General features: G+C 43.1%; 1 long non-coding RNA gene across 1 annotated transcript; it reads left to right on the top strand.

The window, feature by feature from the left end:
- The first annotated feature begins 2,823 nt into the window (after nucleotides 1–2,823).
- Nucleotides 2,824–8,232, top strand: LOC147209964 (uncharacterized). The gene is made up of 3 exons (XR_015102613.1): nucleotides 2,824–2,896; nucleotides 6,415–6,690; nucleotides 7,909–8,232. It is a non-coding gene; the product is annotated as an uncharacterized LOC147209964 (long non-coding RNA).
- Nucleotides 8,233–15,883: the final 7,651 nt, after the last annotated feature.

Here is a 15,883-nt window from a genome sequence, read left to right as displayed (position 1 = left end):
ACTCAGTGAGTGACAGTCCATCAGAAACCCATGGCAAACTTTCTTCTTGTTTCCTCTTTCTACCTAGTGGAACAGCAGGTAACTGGAATCTGATGAATTTTTCAGCAGTCTCACAGGACGCCATTCAAAGGCAGCGGAAGAAATTTTGATTTAACTGGCTGTGACACTGATAATACGTCAATGAGCTGTCTTGGGTCCTCATCAATCGCAAAAGCTATTACTTCTTGCTGAGGCTTCCTTCGGAATCCAATAACGGACGCTAGACGGCGCAACCTCCAATCTCTACTAACCCCACCTTAGATATGAAGGCATGTGTCTTTCTTTCTCACACACACACACACACACACACACACATTGGGAAACAGGGATTTAATATTTCTAAAACGACATTTAACACCAATAGAAAAAAAAATAATATCAAAGTGGATCCTCCCTCCCTCCCTCCATAAACACACAATATTGGATGTGACATCTTTTTTCCCAAATGAGCTGTTCAAAATGGAGTGTCCAAAGAACTACACAGCCCACTGGGAAAATTCCCCATCGTCCCAATACCACTGGGATGACATCCAAAGGATTCATGTGAATAAAACCTAATATTTACATTCTTTTTTTTTTAAGTACTTATGTTTATGCCATTGTGGCATGATGGCAAAAAATGGTGACGTCAACAAGCTTCAGCTGATAATATTTGCCTTTCAATGTCACTAACACCACTGAGGCTGGTTGGCAATCAGGGGACCTGATCCACATCATTGAAATTCTTTTGAATGTTTACACGTCTCCACAGTGGAAACAAGGCCACTTAAAGGTGAGGAAAAGTTCCAGGAAAAAAAGTCATGTAACTGAGCTCTAGCGTGGGATACAGAAAGGGGAGGGGTAGTTTGCTCGGGAGTGGGGGGGGGGTCAGGAGTGGGGGTGATTAGTGCTGAAGATGGGTGGGTGGGGAGAGGGGTGTCTCGGTTTGAGGCAATACTGCTGGAGAGCATGACAGCTTTGGAGTATAATAATAATAAAAAAGAAACACCAATTTCCTTCCCACAGCTGAGCACCTACAGGTCATTATTTCCTCTGTTGGGCTGTAATGTGAAAATCCCAAAGCCCCGGCTTGGAAAACTTCCCGCCACTGGATCAACAGTAAATAATGACTCCATTCCACCGCTATGACCTCTGGCAAAAAGAACAACAGTCCACTAACCTACGTGGTGAAGTCAAGGAACATAAAAGCACGTATGTTTCATGTGTCGCGTCCATGAATCTCTTACGGCGACCCGGCAGCGAGGAATGATAAGAGCGCGTAAACACCGCGGCTCCTGAGGCCGGGCTAATGAACATGCTAGGACAGGAATAGTTCGTGAACTAGTCAGGGCCGTCTTCCAAAATATCCACTCCCACACAGGTCAGTGGACTTGGCTGCATCCTAAGCGGCGCTGGGGAGGAAGGGAGCCGCTTAAATGCTGGGGATCTGAGGAAAGAATTCGACGGGGCATGGGAATGGCAGTGTCACAGCAGTCGCCAGAGAACGGTCTTAAAAAACTCAGCCGCCGCCACAGCCCGCAACAAAGCAGTCGTGCTCCTGCGCAGTTTCAAGCCTGACAAGTTTATTTTTTGGAGGACGAGAAGTGTCTCTCGAAAACAAATGCCATGCGAAACCAGAGTTCTGTTTACTGGCGTCAGATAACCGCAGTCAGGGGGAGGCCAATTAGGACAGAGGGCAGTCGTATCGCGGTTGCCTCTTGACCTTTGTCAGGTAGAGCGTGACCTCGTAGGGAGGAGAACATGATGTTGGGAGGATGGAAAAACATTGTTCACTTTTGTTGTTGTTCTTTTTCCCCTGGAGTCATAATTGAATCCAAGTATTTCCTGACGAGGAGGGAGGCGCCGCTAACTAATCACAGATAATGCGCTTATAATTTATTTCAATTACTGGCAGCTCAAGGCCAACGGAGCTGGTGAGGGAGAGGGCAGGCAGCATTGGGAAAGGGTCAACACCCACTAAAAGAGATGCATACGCCTTCATGAGTCCCTCTCTCAGCTCAGAGAAGTCACAAACTACTGCTTTTGAGTGAAGCTCCACTTTGTGGCTGTCCACCACCGGTGACCGTCAGATTTTCCGGTCATTTCACAGGCACAATTCATGATAACGTCAGCTTGAACTTGGTGATTTTGCAGCGATTGGTCTGCAATTAGAGCACAACTATCTGACGGATTTGCAATTAAAACAGCAAACATGCAAATTCACACTGATTTCATGGCCCAGTTTAAGGAAACAAAGCGGCAGAGGAGGGTTGTCACAGCATAGAGTGACAAAAAAAAAAAGGAAGCTAATCATAAGGTGTTAATTGAAAATTGTTGTTTCAAACAGCCCCGCCCTCAAATATTGTTATTAGCCTTTTTGTTGCACCTATCACACCCTCATGATGCGAATCAGATCGCCACTCGCCTTCAAACATGCCACTGCCCCTCAAAATCATTGGACATGTTTTGAAAAAGAATCTCATGGAATGGGGAGGGGGCCTAATTAATGTTTGATGACGCCGTCAGTGCATTTCCTTGGCTGGGACTCATCTCATAGTTTAAGCAGCAGGAAAAGTGGAGGCGGGAGTACACGAGAGGAGGAAATGGCTTCCCATGCAACACGATTAAAGAATTGGAAATTCAAGACTCAATTTGGAAACTTGAGTGTGTTTAAAATGCTCTTTTGTTAGAAAAAGAAACTTTTCTTGCCATTAGGCTACCCCGCCCCCCCCCCCCCCACCTCTCTCCCTCCACTTCGACAGCCCATCCCATCTCATCTCACAGAAAGCATTTCCTGTGTGTCTCGGGTGGTATTTATCTGGAGAAGGCGAGCTTCTTCGGGCGGGGGCATGGGGAGCGGCGAGACAGACGCCCTGAGGTAAGCGGGGCAACCACCCATGAACACGCGTGCATTATTAAAACCGGACAGTGAATCAAAATCTAAATCAGGATTAAAACCTGGCCTGAGGCAGTGAGGATGATCAAAAATAGGAATTGTTAACCTTTGGTAAAGGGAAGAAACGAGGACGCGGTGAAAGTAAAACATTTAGATGCAAAAGTTGAGGAGAGGAAAAAAGACAAAAATATTTTGCTGCCATGAAACTTTAACTTATTGTAATAAGCGAGTCAGAAACCTGCCGTTCAAACCAAAGTGTTAAAGTAATTCTGAAAAAAGAAATATGTAGCCTCTGGTGACACACTCCTTCACTTCAAATATGTGGAGAGGAAGAGCAGGTCCTTCCTTCCTGTGGTTGTCGCACTTTAAAATCAACTCTGCTTTCAGTTGTAAATAGAGTTATACTCCATATAATTTTTGTATTGTATTGCCACTACACTGCTGATGGTGTCATTATGCTCAGTCCCATTGTCTGGTGTAGTATGGACATTGATTCTTGAACTGCTGTGCACTTTGTCATTGAGGGACAGATAAAGGTTTATTCAATTGAAATAATGCCCCAATAATTTCCAGCACGCACTCCACGTGAATTCACTTGGGATAAACAATTGTTATTTAAGTTAACTGGAAAACCCACGCAGGCACGGGGAGAACATGCAAACTCCACACAGGAAGGCCGGAGCCGGAAATGAACCCTGCACCTCTGCACTGTGAGGCGGACGTACAAACCAGTCGAACACCATGCCGCCCACCAATCATGTCATAAAATATATTTTTGAAATGTATATGTGTAAGTGTTTATTTTTACATTTATATATATCTATATACCTCTATGTACAGTATATATACAGGTATATATATATATATATATATATATATATATATATATATATTTATATATACTGTATATATAATTATTCAATGAGATAAATAAAATACAAAAGTAATGGCCAAAATTAGAAAAACTAAATCTATTAAATGAATGTAACAAGTATTAAGGCTACTACGGTACTTAAAATGTGTTTTACAGTTTGTGAACATTTGATGATCACATCGGTTTGTCCCTGGAACAAACTGGAAAAATCAATTCCAAGGGATTACAAATGGTTTTCCAGTACAAACAAATTAGGGCTGGGCCTGTGGCCCCAAACGGATTGTGGTCCAACTAGGAGGTTCCACTGTAGTTGGCACACTGGCTTCATATTCCGAACCCCCAGTCTCCACTAACCCGGTCCGGCCTTTGCTGTGTGTCCTCATGTCCTTGTTGGATAATATCATTGTAGGTGAACATGACAGATTGTGCTTACCTACCAAATCCGGCATTAGAACCCTTTAAAAAAATAAATAAATAAAAAAGCCTCTTACATGGCAAAAATCAAATCTGTCCCATCCTGAGCGAATGCCAGATCGACTCAGGTAATGCGGGCTGAAGCTGACGGCACAGATCCACCACTGGCTGCACCCTCCTCACCGCTGCAATAATTCTCCATCATCTATCATTTGCAAAACACACTGTGGCATGTGAAGTCATTAATTAGGGAGACAAACAGATGAGAGAGAGTGAGAGAGAGGGAGGTTTTATGCTGATGGCAGGTTTCTGAGGTTGAAATGGACCGTTGGGCTTAAACATGTTGATAGTGACGTGGGGATAAGCTCTCTCTCTAATTCCTCTGGTCACTGCGGTCAAACTCTGGCTCTATCTCCCCTCCTCAGTCTCTCCTGCACATGCTGGATAGAGCTAATGTGTTTTAATGCCCCGGCTAGGATTTTCCACTCAAAATAAGTGAAGCCCACTGATGGTCAGCAATGCAGGTGCTTAAAAAAAAAAATCACGTACAATTTGTACTTTTAGTTTTTAATTTCCCATAAAAATTCCAGATCTCTTTGGGTTGTCGTTTCTTACAGAACCAGAATAAAAACTAAATTTCCTGAGTGCCTGAAATCAAACTGATCAAACTGTTGCTGTAAATGCAGCCTGAAAATATGTTGGTGTCCAGTGCTGCTTTTCCATCCATCCATCCATACTACCATCATCCCTCCATCCATCACCCATGTATCTTCCTATCTATCACCGCCCTTGCACACTTACCTGTTGAACGCAGTTAAGACCGCGGAGTCCCACATAGAAAGACAACAACACATTCTTTAGGATAGGCTGCATTCGTATCTGGATGCGGCTACGGCAGTGTAAGAATAAGCTTCATTTTGGAGGAGACAGACCTTCTTCCACAAAAGACAGAAAACGGCTCCACGGCCGTGTTTCGTTTTTGATGTCATTTGATAATAACTCATACAGCATACAATGTTGGGTTACTAAATTTGGAACATAAAACCCACTCCTCACCCTCAGAAATGTCAACAATCTACACACCCTTGAGGGAGAGGCTGAATTGTGTCTATCAAAAGAAGGCTTTCTGCTTACCTTATTTGTGGCTCGAGTTGAATTGTTAAAAAAATAAAATAACTGCAAGTATAAGACCACAAGGTCACAGCACCAACTGAAAAGTTCAGAATGAATTTTCACTGGTCCTGTTACCTCGAATGTGTGCAATATTATTCTAACAGTAACTACCAGAAGACTGTCTAATGCCAGTTTAACTATTTAATGGATGCCAGATATTGCGAGCATGAAAAATGAAAAGATGGGTGAAGTTAATTCTGAACTTTTCACGTCCATCCATCCATCCATCCATCTATCCATCCATTTTCTGCTCAATTTAGGTCAGGTTATGGCAGCAGCAGCAGCGTAGGCAGGGAAGCCTAAATCTCTTGCAAAGGTAGCCTAAAATGTTTCCAGGCCAGTGGAGTGTATTCTGGGTCTCACCCAGGGCTTCTTCGCAGTGGGACATGCCCGGAAATACTTTTCCAGGGTGGCATCTATCTATTTGGGTATCTGATTAAGATGCCCCATCTTAACCAAATACCCAAACCACCTCATCTACCTCCTCTCAATCTTAATGAGAAGCGGCTCTACTGTTCTTCCTGATGACCAAGCTTCTCACCTGATTTCAAAGGGAGAGCCCAAGACACTCTGTGGACGAAACACATTCCAACCGTTTGTTTCCATGATCTTTCGGTCACAATCCACAGCTCGTGACCAATTAAGGGTGGGAACAGATCAAAGAGTGCTTTTGGCTCAGCTTGTTCTTCCACTGCAGATGTTGCACCCATCTGCCTGTCGTTCGAACTCTTGCTGAATCCTTCCCTCACTTTCTCTACTGTACTTTTACCAAATCAGTTGCTTTAGTTAGGATTATGCCAAAATAAAAATGTTTTTTTTCTTCATGTGCATTGAAATCCCCTGCTATTGTCTCTTGAATATTTTCAATTCCTGTTAATTCCCAAAATTGTTTTGCAACCTTAGATGATTACATGAGAATGATGGTACCATATATGATGTCACACTGATGTCACAATCACTCACACACACACACACACACAAACATACCAGTCCTGGGCTGCACACCAGTGTTACGTCTTTTTTATTTTTTCTTGAACAGCATGTCGCACCTTGCAGACTCCCAACAGGTGCTTCTTGGATGTGACTGCAGTTGATTGGCTGCCAGCTGGCAGCAGTGAAGTCTTTTCATGGTTGCAACGTGAGTCAGCGAGGAGCGAGGCGAGCATGAGGGGCGGACAGCGATACAAGGACCAGAACCTGATTGGATTTCAAAGGGTTTGGCAGGGGCTGCTGCAGGAGGAAACCTGCCAAGAGATGGTTCCTGTGTACTTTGACAATGGTAAACGGGAAGTTTAATCAGTGCTATATTGAAATGGTGAGTTCCTGCACTCGTATGCACATATGCACTCGCACACAAACACTGATTTACAGGTCTATTTTCTATGTAGACTGAACACATAGAGCTTCGATGTAAGAAAAATGCATCTGAATGCATGAACATTTCGGCTTTTACTTCAAGGTATGTATCAGAAACATTTTGAGTGACAGCAATGACCTCTCGAAAAAATGAACAAAAAGTCGAGATGCTACATTAAAAAATTCAAGCCAGTCATCAGCAAAGAGAATGTGAAGGCTACGTTGATGCGAATTGATGATGCTAAAATTAAACTTGAAAGAGGAAGGAGAGATACCTGTTCATGACAAGCTCATCTGTGAAATAGTGGAAGCAATGTCATGCCTTGATTTTCCATGGCTTCTTCTGGGACTGGCTTATTCTTCTTCATTGATGGAATACACGATGGCAGCAGCAAACGTAACTCAAAAGTCCACAGAATCAGAATCACCTTTAATGGCCAAGTATGTAGAACACACAAGGAATTTGTCTCCGGTAGTACACGCAGCACTAGTATCATCATAAACAAGGACATGACAAATAAGTATGGAAGGACATTCCGTAATGTAAGTGTACCGTTGTGCGGTGGTACCACCCAATGACAACTGTGAGACAATGTGCAAAGTATCAAACAGAACTAAAGTGATCAGTGGTAGAATAAAATACTTTAACAGTTGTACAGTTGGTGCAGAAAATCATTGAACCATTTTAAAGTGACCAGTAGCAGTATTTGTAGTACAACAAGTGTGCAATTATGCAGATGTCCTTGAGCGCTTTAAAGTGTCTGGTGCTGTGGAATATAGATCAGTGACAGGTGTTTCAAGTGAGTACAGAGCTGGAGCTACAATAACTATAAGGGGATGCTGTTCCACAGGGTTGTGCAAAATTGCAAAGAGCCACTATACAGGTAGATGTGGGTTACTGTTTAGGGAGTTAATGGCTAGAGGGAAGAAGCTGCTTAATTGTCTGCTGGATTTGGTGCGCATGGATCGGTAGCGCCTGCCTGAGGGGAGTAGCTGGAAAAGGTGGTGGGCAGGGTGCGGGGGGTCCAGTAGGATTTTCCGTGCCCTTGTCTTGGTTCTTGCGGTGTGCAAGTCCTCAAGAGTGGGTAGCGCGGTGCCAATGATTTTTTTTCTGCCGTCCTAACTGTCCATTGCAGTCGGACTTCAGATATTCTGTATTTCGTCTGCCAAATTTAAGGAATGATGCACAAAGCCGATTGGAAGAATCATCATGCAGCAAGACAATGACCCCAAACACACTGCCAGCATTCCTCAGGGAGATTAAATGGAAGATATCGAGACTGGACCAAGTTGATCTCCATACTTGAAACCAAAAGAACAAATATTGGACCTGCAAAGAGACTGAAGGGAAATAAATCCCCCACGCAAACAACATCTGAATGTGGCTGTGGCGTAAACCTGGAAAAGTATCACAAAAGAATGCTAAAGTGTTGTCAGGCCAGTGTGTCACAGACTTGATGTAAATATTCAAAGCAAATAATTTGCAAATAAATATTTTCTAATATCACTTGTCACCTAAAATGTGTGTTTTTTTTTTGTTACAATCCTATCATGTGCATCAAAACCAGAAGTAAATACATGAAAATAAAAGCTGAAATATTTGATCTCGTGTCACATATTCATCTTTTGATGTCAAGACCAAATGTTTTAAAGTCTAGGGAAAAAAAATAAAGGAATTAACCACACTGTTTAAACACTATTCAGGATGTGTTTTATGCAAAGCAAAAGATAACCTGAGAAAATACAGAATTTCTGAAGTCAAACATGAAATGACATCTCGGCATCACAATTCAGCATTTCTGCCGATACACTCTGTCCACATTTCTGGGCAAAGCCGTGATTATCTCCTTGCGAGCACAAGGATTAAGAAGCCTAGTCTCGGTGTTGCACCTGACTGAACCAGCCTCTCTCCCGCACGGCAGGATAATGCGTCCTCTCTGGCCAGCGCTCACTCCAACCTCGCCCTCAATTTACTCAGTTTTGATCTCCTGAATTATGGCTTACTAACCTGGCTAACAGCTGCTACAAGGAGGGCTTCTGCTGCATATTTAATGGCATGAATTAAAGATAACCTGGAGGCTGCCTCCCACGGGCATGCGGGAGTGGATAGGTGATGCATGTTACAAGAGGGTCAAGGCCCTCCACTGCCCCTTCATCAATTCATGTAATCTTGCACTTGCTACACCAAGCCCTTCACGATGCCTTACCGTGAGGCGAGAAAGGTTACTAGTACGCCGACACAGGATTTTTTTTTCCCGCACGGAATTTTTTTTTTTTTGGAGAAGTTTTTCTTTTCTTACATTTTACTTGGAATGATTTGCATGAAACTCAAACACTCCATAAACAGGATATATTGCACATTTCTCCCCAAATGAAATTATTTGAAAATGTTTAATCCGTTCCAGATTTCAACGAGGACAGTTTTAAGTAACACGTTGATTTTCCCAACTGTCAAACAAGGATGAAAAAAGTTACTGGTAAAGGATCAACACAATTAATAGTGTATTTATGACTTTTGATGAGTAGTGAAACAAAAGCGACACGATAACAAAAATACATCTTTGTTCTCCCCAATTGTGCTTGGGAGGTTCGTCTTTGCACATAAGGACAATTTCCGATCTACATTACATTCAAGTTGCTCAAGAAGAAGAAAAGATTTCAATATTGGGATATCTATGTATTTGTGTGATTTTAAAAGTTCAAAATTGGCATTGTGGAAAAAGATTTAAATGCTATTTGGTCTCATTTCCTGTAGAGTGCCCATATAAGTGCCCATATATCTTTTCAGTCTATCCGGGACAGGTGACAGGTTCTTCAAACACGGAACCGCACGACTGCCAGTAGTCTCACCGTGAAACCCTTCATCTCTCTTGAAATCCCACAGTGGAGCGTGAGCACTGCCAAGCTGGTGAGTCTCAGGTGCAGCGGTTCTTCGCCAGACGACAGATGTACGGAGATCTCCCACGGCACTGATCCCTATTAGATCGCTGCAATTACACCCCCAGCCTCCTCACTGCTAACTCTGCTTCAAATTAGCATCTGGCCCCCCTGAGGCAAGCGGCACCTCCCGTTAGTGCAGACCAAGGTTAATGTCAGGTAAGCAGGTCAACAGGCGATCGGGTGATAATTATGTTTTGACTGTCTGACCCCGGCCATTTAGCACTGGAGCGGGGGTGTGTTTGTCTAAGGTGCAGGAAACCGCCATATCCTTTTCCCCAGCCAGCCCTCGTCACCATGACCACAAGCACATTCTTTAGATCTCCATGGCGATGAGGGAGGCACTTTACATCCTCTTGTTAACTACACCAATGACAAGCAAATACCATTGCATGGTGGGATCCCTTTCTGATTCATCTCGTTGATTCATCTCTTCAGTTCCGGGCCAACGTGTGTCATTTCCTTGCATGGTAACCTAATTGCATTACCCAGCATGCACTCCCCTGTTTCATCACTCGGTGCCTCTTCAGGTGCGACAACCTGTCGGGATGAAACACAAAGGGCTTGAGTTAGAGTTAAGTGTTTTTTTGTTTTTTGTAGATGCTTAATGTATGTTGTGTGCATCTCTGAGTCACACAAGGGAGAAATGACCATTTGAGTCAATTTAACAAAGTAATCTTAGTATGGACCACTTTCAACTAGCTTGTAATAATAACGATACAAGTTCCTAACTAAACCTGTCTGCTTTGTACACAATCCTACAAACAAGCACAGGTAGTGCCACCATAAGAAAGGCAGGTCTTAAATGCATGGCACATTCGCTTTTATTTGCATGCCTTACTTGCCTTTTCCACTTTCTGGTGGTGTCAGCTTGCAGAGCAAACATGTGCATAAACCAGGTGAAAAAAAATTAACAGTACCAAACAAATTCTAAAGCTTAAAGGTATCTGGCCTGTCACAGAAAGAAGCAACTGAGTACTTTGTTTACTGTGTCATGGAGTCAAAAAGGCTCAGGCCCTGTTGGCGTTCTGATTTGGGCTCTAATTAGTTTCCCAGCAGCCTTTACCTGACTCCAATCCCCCTCATGCTCCCGCACGTCGTCTGCTTGCCACTTCCGAGCCGGAAACATTTGCTCCTCCGCTTCTGTTTTTGTCACCGAAGCTGCACGTCCGACACTTTACAGTCTGTTCGTCCTATTTGGCACACATCAGCTGTCAAACGTTCAGCATATTTCTGTACATGTTCTGTGGCGCCCTTGCCGGTCGGCCCAACCTTGATCATCTGTGCGGCTCTGTCTGTAACTACAGTGCGTATCTCGTTAAGGAAACTATGTTGGCTGCAGAGAGTTGAGCCAAGCGTGCTGGCTTATGATACAAAGGTGTTTGAGGCAACCCTCAGGTTCGCCTTGAAGGAAAGCTGCGACTAAGCCTCTGATCTGTTTCCCCTCCATCTCCTTTCCTGCTGCCTGCGTGGTTAGCCGCCACGCTCCGCTGAGCCGTGTTTGTTCCCCTCGGAGAAAATTTGTATGCATACTGTACATGAACTTTAGACAAATAAACGCCCAAAGAGCAGCCATATAATTGAGAAGGAAGTCAGGCAGGCATGCGGAGAGACGGGCCAGCAGGGGAGTAATTTCTCAGAAGATGTTGGCGAAAAGGCAGCAGACAGGTATGATTATAAACCTAACCGACATACTGTTAGAACAATGTGATCCCTGGCACACGCCTGAGCTCTGAGTGAGTTGAAGAATTATCAGTGACTCAACCAGCTCGTATCCTGTTTCTGGTCAATTGTGATCATGAATGTAAACATTTATTTTAAATCATTAAAAAATGTTACATTCTAGGTTAGAAGTTTCTTATTTGGAGATAAAATATTTGTTATTGTTGTTTTGTTTTGTTTTGTTTTCAGTGAAGAAAAAATTCTCTTACCTTGCTGACAGTTCTGGCTGTCACTCGAGCCTTCGTCAGAGCTGTCGCCACTTACCTGCGTGCCGCGTTTAAAGACAGCTGTTCGTTTTGGGGAACATGGGTAAGGAGCAGAAGAAAAAAGAAAGGAAGACAAACAAGAGATCTGAAACTGAAAAAAAGGACCGAGTAAGACTTCCATACACTGTAAAAATAACAGTAAACGACTGGGACACCAATCATGTTATTTGACAATGGCAAGACAATTTTCTTTTTATAGCACATTTCACACATTCACCGTGCTTCAACAATTCTACAATGCATCTACTGTAATTTATTTTAACACTGTATTTTGAATTCCAGTATATTCCCATAGGAAAATGGGAATTTGGGACAAATGATTCAAATTTGTCTTCTTTGTTGAATTTGTTAGTGGGCACACAGCCATAATATCACACCATTTAAATATCCGACACATTGCTCAGTATTATACATCATTACAAATCAGAACTTATTTTTCCAAAGTGTACCACATTGTTGTGGTTGTTTTTGTTGTTGTTGATTTTGTTTGAACAGGGTGAGTTGCACCAGACTGGAAAGCATACAAACTGCTTAAAATCAGCAGGGTTGTTAGATGCAAATAGTTCAGAATTGTTTTGCCTTCAAATTCCCTCAAGACAGCTCAGGTACAGGAGTTCCACTTTAATGGCTTTAGCTTTGATGGGATTTGCTGGTCTCTGTCATATTGACGTGCATCTGGGCAAAAAGCAGCCATGCAAATAATTAAATTGGAAATGCTCTGTATTGGGGAGTAGAAATCAATGGTGCTCATTGTGAAAGACAAAGAGTCAGCTTGTCGTGCAGGTAAAACAATCTCTCATCGGAAGGACAAAAAAACAATGCAGGAAGACAAAGTAGTGGTGTGGAGAACTCTAATGACAAAAAGCCTGCATGTGCCATGACAATATCTGCATGCCATTAAAAGACGATCAGGCTCAGGTGGCTCATATTAACCTGAGAAAATAGAGGGAACATATTTCCTCCTTTAAGCGCCGCGGCAGCAGTCGTGGGGGTAAATTGAATTCCGGGCCGTCACACCTACGAGCTTCATTGAGATTAATTACTCGCCTCGACCCCACGCATGCCTCCGAGATCATTTTAGCTCGGTAGCGCAGGACGGCAACCCCTGCAACCCAAAGAAAGAGTGGGTGGCCGCATAAAGGCTGGGAAAGGAACGATGCTATCACTTGCATTGTTGTGTTGCAATTAATTAATTTCAAGGTGATTATACATTTCGGAGCATGATTTTACCCCCGCAGACCACAAAAGAAATATCACAGGGTTGCTGCGGCGCCGATAAGCAGAACAATGCTGGAGGTAATATTCAAATGTTGTCAGGACAGACTAATAATAAAGGCTAGTCATCTAAATATTAATTTAATAACATATGTGTTGAATATACCTTGTAGTCAGCCACACATACGACAATTGCACATTGCCCTGAGCTGTATTTGCAGCTGTGACCTATAAATCCCAAGCATGCTGCCATGTCAACATTAGGAGAAGAGGGGATGTAAGGCAACGTGACAGTGCCGATAAGCACTCGCGCTACCGTCATGAAAACGCTGTAATAAAAGTAGAATTATCCCTTAAATTCTCTGAATAGAAATTGATCACCAGCCAACAAATCACATCGCGGGTCATATTAATTTCAGCCAACCGGGTATTTAATGGGAATATAACACAATGTATTTAACCGTACGTTCGTTGAGTTGCACAAAATACAAGTGGACATATTATTTTAGCGTAAGCTGGAATTTGTATAAAAGACAAAACATATATATTGCCTCTATCATTATGCAGTATGCTAACTCGGGAGTAAAGTCCTGATGCTCATTTTTTTTTAAAGTAATTTAAAAGAAAAGTACAATCAGCACATGAATATAAAATTGTCCCTTGCCTTTCCTTCTTGTGCAGCTTGGAAAGTGTCATGTCTCAACATACAGTATTCTTAAGCCACAAACTAGTTCAATGTGCTCTATTTGTAGTTAAGACGTTAAAATGTCTTAATAATATGCCTAAAGATATATTGGGGTTTGCGTCATAACCACAAAACATCGTAGGTTCATGATCGAGACGAACATCCCTCCAAAAATTATTGCCATTTATTTATCGGTCGAAACTGTGACACTCCAGTTACAAAGTCTTCTCGAAGTGAGACAATTGGTTTCAGTACTTTTTACAATGCTCATCTGAATTAACATGAACAATCACTTGAAAAACAAACTGACATCTGACAAGAATGAGGATACGGACTTTGCACGCTTTCTTCAAACTGGGTATGAGGCTGCATTCTGCTGACTTTCCTACTGACATTTTAACTTGTGTTAAATCGTCGTTCGTACAAACACGTCATCATTCAGTTGACTGATTTGACCCCCAAATAAAATGAATCCTTTCTGGTAGGATTTCCTTCAAATTTCCTTGTTTGCAACCAACAGCAAAAGATCCACAGAGAGCCTCCGAAGCATCAGAGCCATCTCATTATTAAAAGGTATCAGTCTGGAGAAGAGTACAAAGAATTTTGAACCCATTCGGTATGCCAGAATGAGGCGAGTCCGTCTCTCTCTGCTTAGGCTGCTGCCCTCTGGATAAGTGGATGGCGATAGATGGAGGAACGTGACTGAGAACTGGGCTTTTATCCAAAATTGATGAAAAGACAAGAAGAAAACTGGTCACGGAGTCTGCAAAGAGGCCTACGGGAACATTGAGAGGAGCAGCGGGAATTTCTGGCAGGTACTAGCTGCCTCCAACATGTGAGAACAATCTCCTGTATTCTTCATGTGTCTGGGGCTGGGCTAGAGCGAAAGGGTGGCAAGATGGAAGCCTTTTGTTTTGGAGAAAAACCTCCAAGCCCAAAAATATCTACTTGAAGCTCAGGACGAAATATTTTATCAACATAAGAACATCACAAGTAAGAAAGTCCCATGCTGACTCATTCCTACTTAAGAAAGAAAGACCAGACTGCTGTAATGAAGTCTGAAGGTGCTTGACCAACTTATTGGTTTGGGCGCATTTACGGGTATGCATGCAACCAGATAATCCCCCCCCCCCCCCCCCACACACACACACACACCTTTCCTCCCCAAAATGGTTTTATTTCTGTTTCATGTGAATACCTGAACAGATTATTCTAAGCAAATTTTTATTTTGCGTGTTTTAGTACCATTTATGGTGATTTCATTTGTTTCCATCGCAAAAGGGAAATAGTTTTTAACAGCAGTGATTGAACTTTCTTGAACTATTTTCCTTTCTCCACTGGCTGAGAACCAGCAGCTTGTTCTTGCTCTTAACGAAACACCGGCCAATTGATGCAAACACACACGAGAATGCACAAAAAAAGTCCACCTTGACCCGTTGGCATCCGGTTACAGATTCCTCACTGCCTACCTCACTGAGGAGGATCACTTTCATACAAATCAGCAATATTGACACATATCATAAGCTGGAGGAAGCCGATGAAGTGTGTCGAGATGCTTTCAGCGATTCTATATTGTGTGCATGCTACACAAATGAGCAGCAGTTAAATTGCAACACGCGTTTATGCGATGTCTGCAATGGAGAACATATTTCGTGTTCTTAAGGTGTGTGAGGACTTAAATGGCAAAGCTTTATGTGGACCCAAGGCGACAAAAACTGCGCTAATAGGCTGACGCAAAGAATTGCAGTCATGGTGTGCATGTATATTTATACTCATGCCCCCTTTCGTGTCCTCCTGCAAATCTTTTCTGGCACATCTGACTAGTTTGATTGGCGCTTTGTATTACCAGCGACCTGCACAGTTCAAGCTCTATGTGTTCTCAGGTTGTCGATACATACTGGACCTCCAAGGAAAGGGGATTAGACCAGCAAAAGTGTGAGCCGTTTTATATGCGACCTGCTCATCTAGGCATCTTATATTCATATTCAGCCCCGCTTGCTTCCCGCATCACATCCCCTTGGGTCGGCCCGAATAACCTGAGATGAGGATGAGAAGGCAAGACGGAGGGGAGCAGCCGTGCAGGTCTTCAGAGCTTCTGTCGACACTCACCAGGTTCTCTATTTTCCCTCCTAAATCAATAAGAGGGCTCCTGTGGGGTCTCTTGGCCGGCCATCTGGACTCAAATCCGGGGGCTCAGGTTGTCCCCTGGGACTTCCACACCCGCCTCCCAACCCTGTACGTACAACGACCTGGCATGAAGTTAATGGTTCTGCCAACCCCGACTCCCCCGATCATCACCGTCCTGCCTTCTGTCTGCTCATACACCT

Source organism: Hippocampus guttulatus, chromosome 1, assembly GCF_054856545.1.
Source record: "Hippocampus guttulatus isolate MCC_2025c chromosome 1, RoL_Hgut_1.0, whole genome shotgun sequence".
Lineage (NCBI taxonomy): Eukaryota > Metazoa > Chordata > Actinopteri > Syngnathiformes > Syngnathidae > Hippocampus > Hippocampus guttulatus.
Note: the sequence above shows the minus strand (reverse complement) of the source record. Positions and strands in the feature narration are given on the sequence as shown.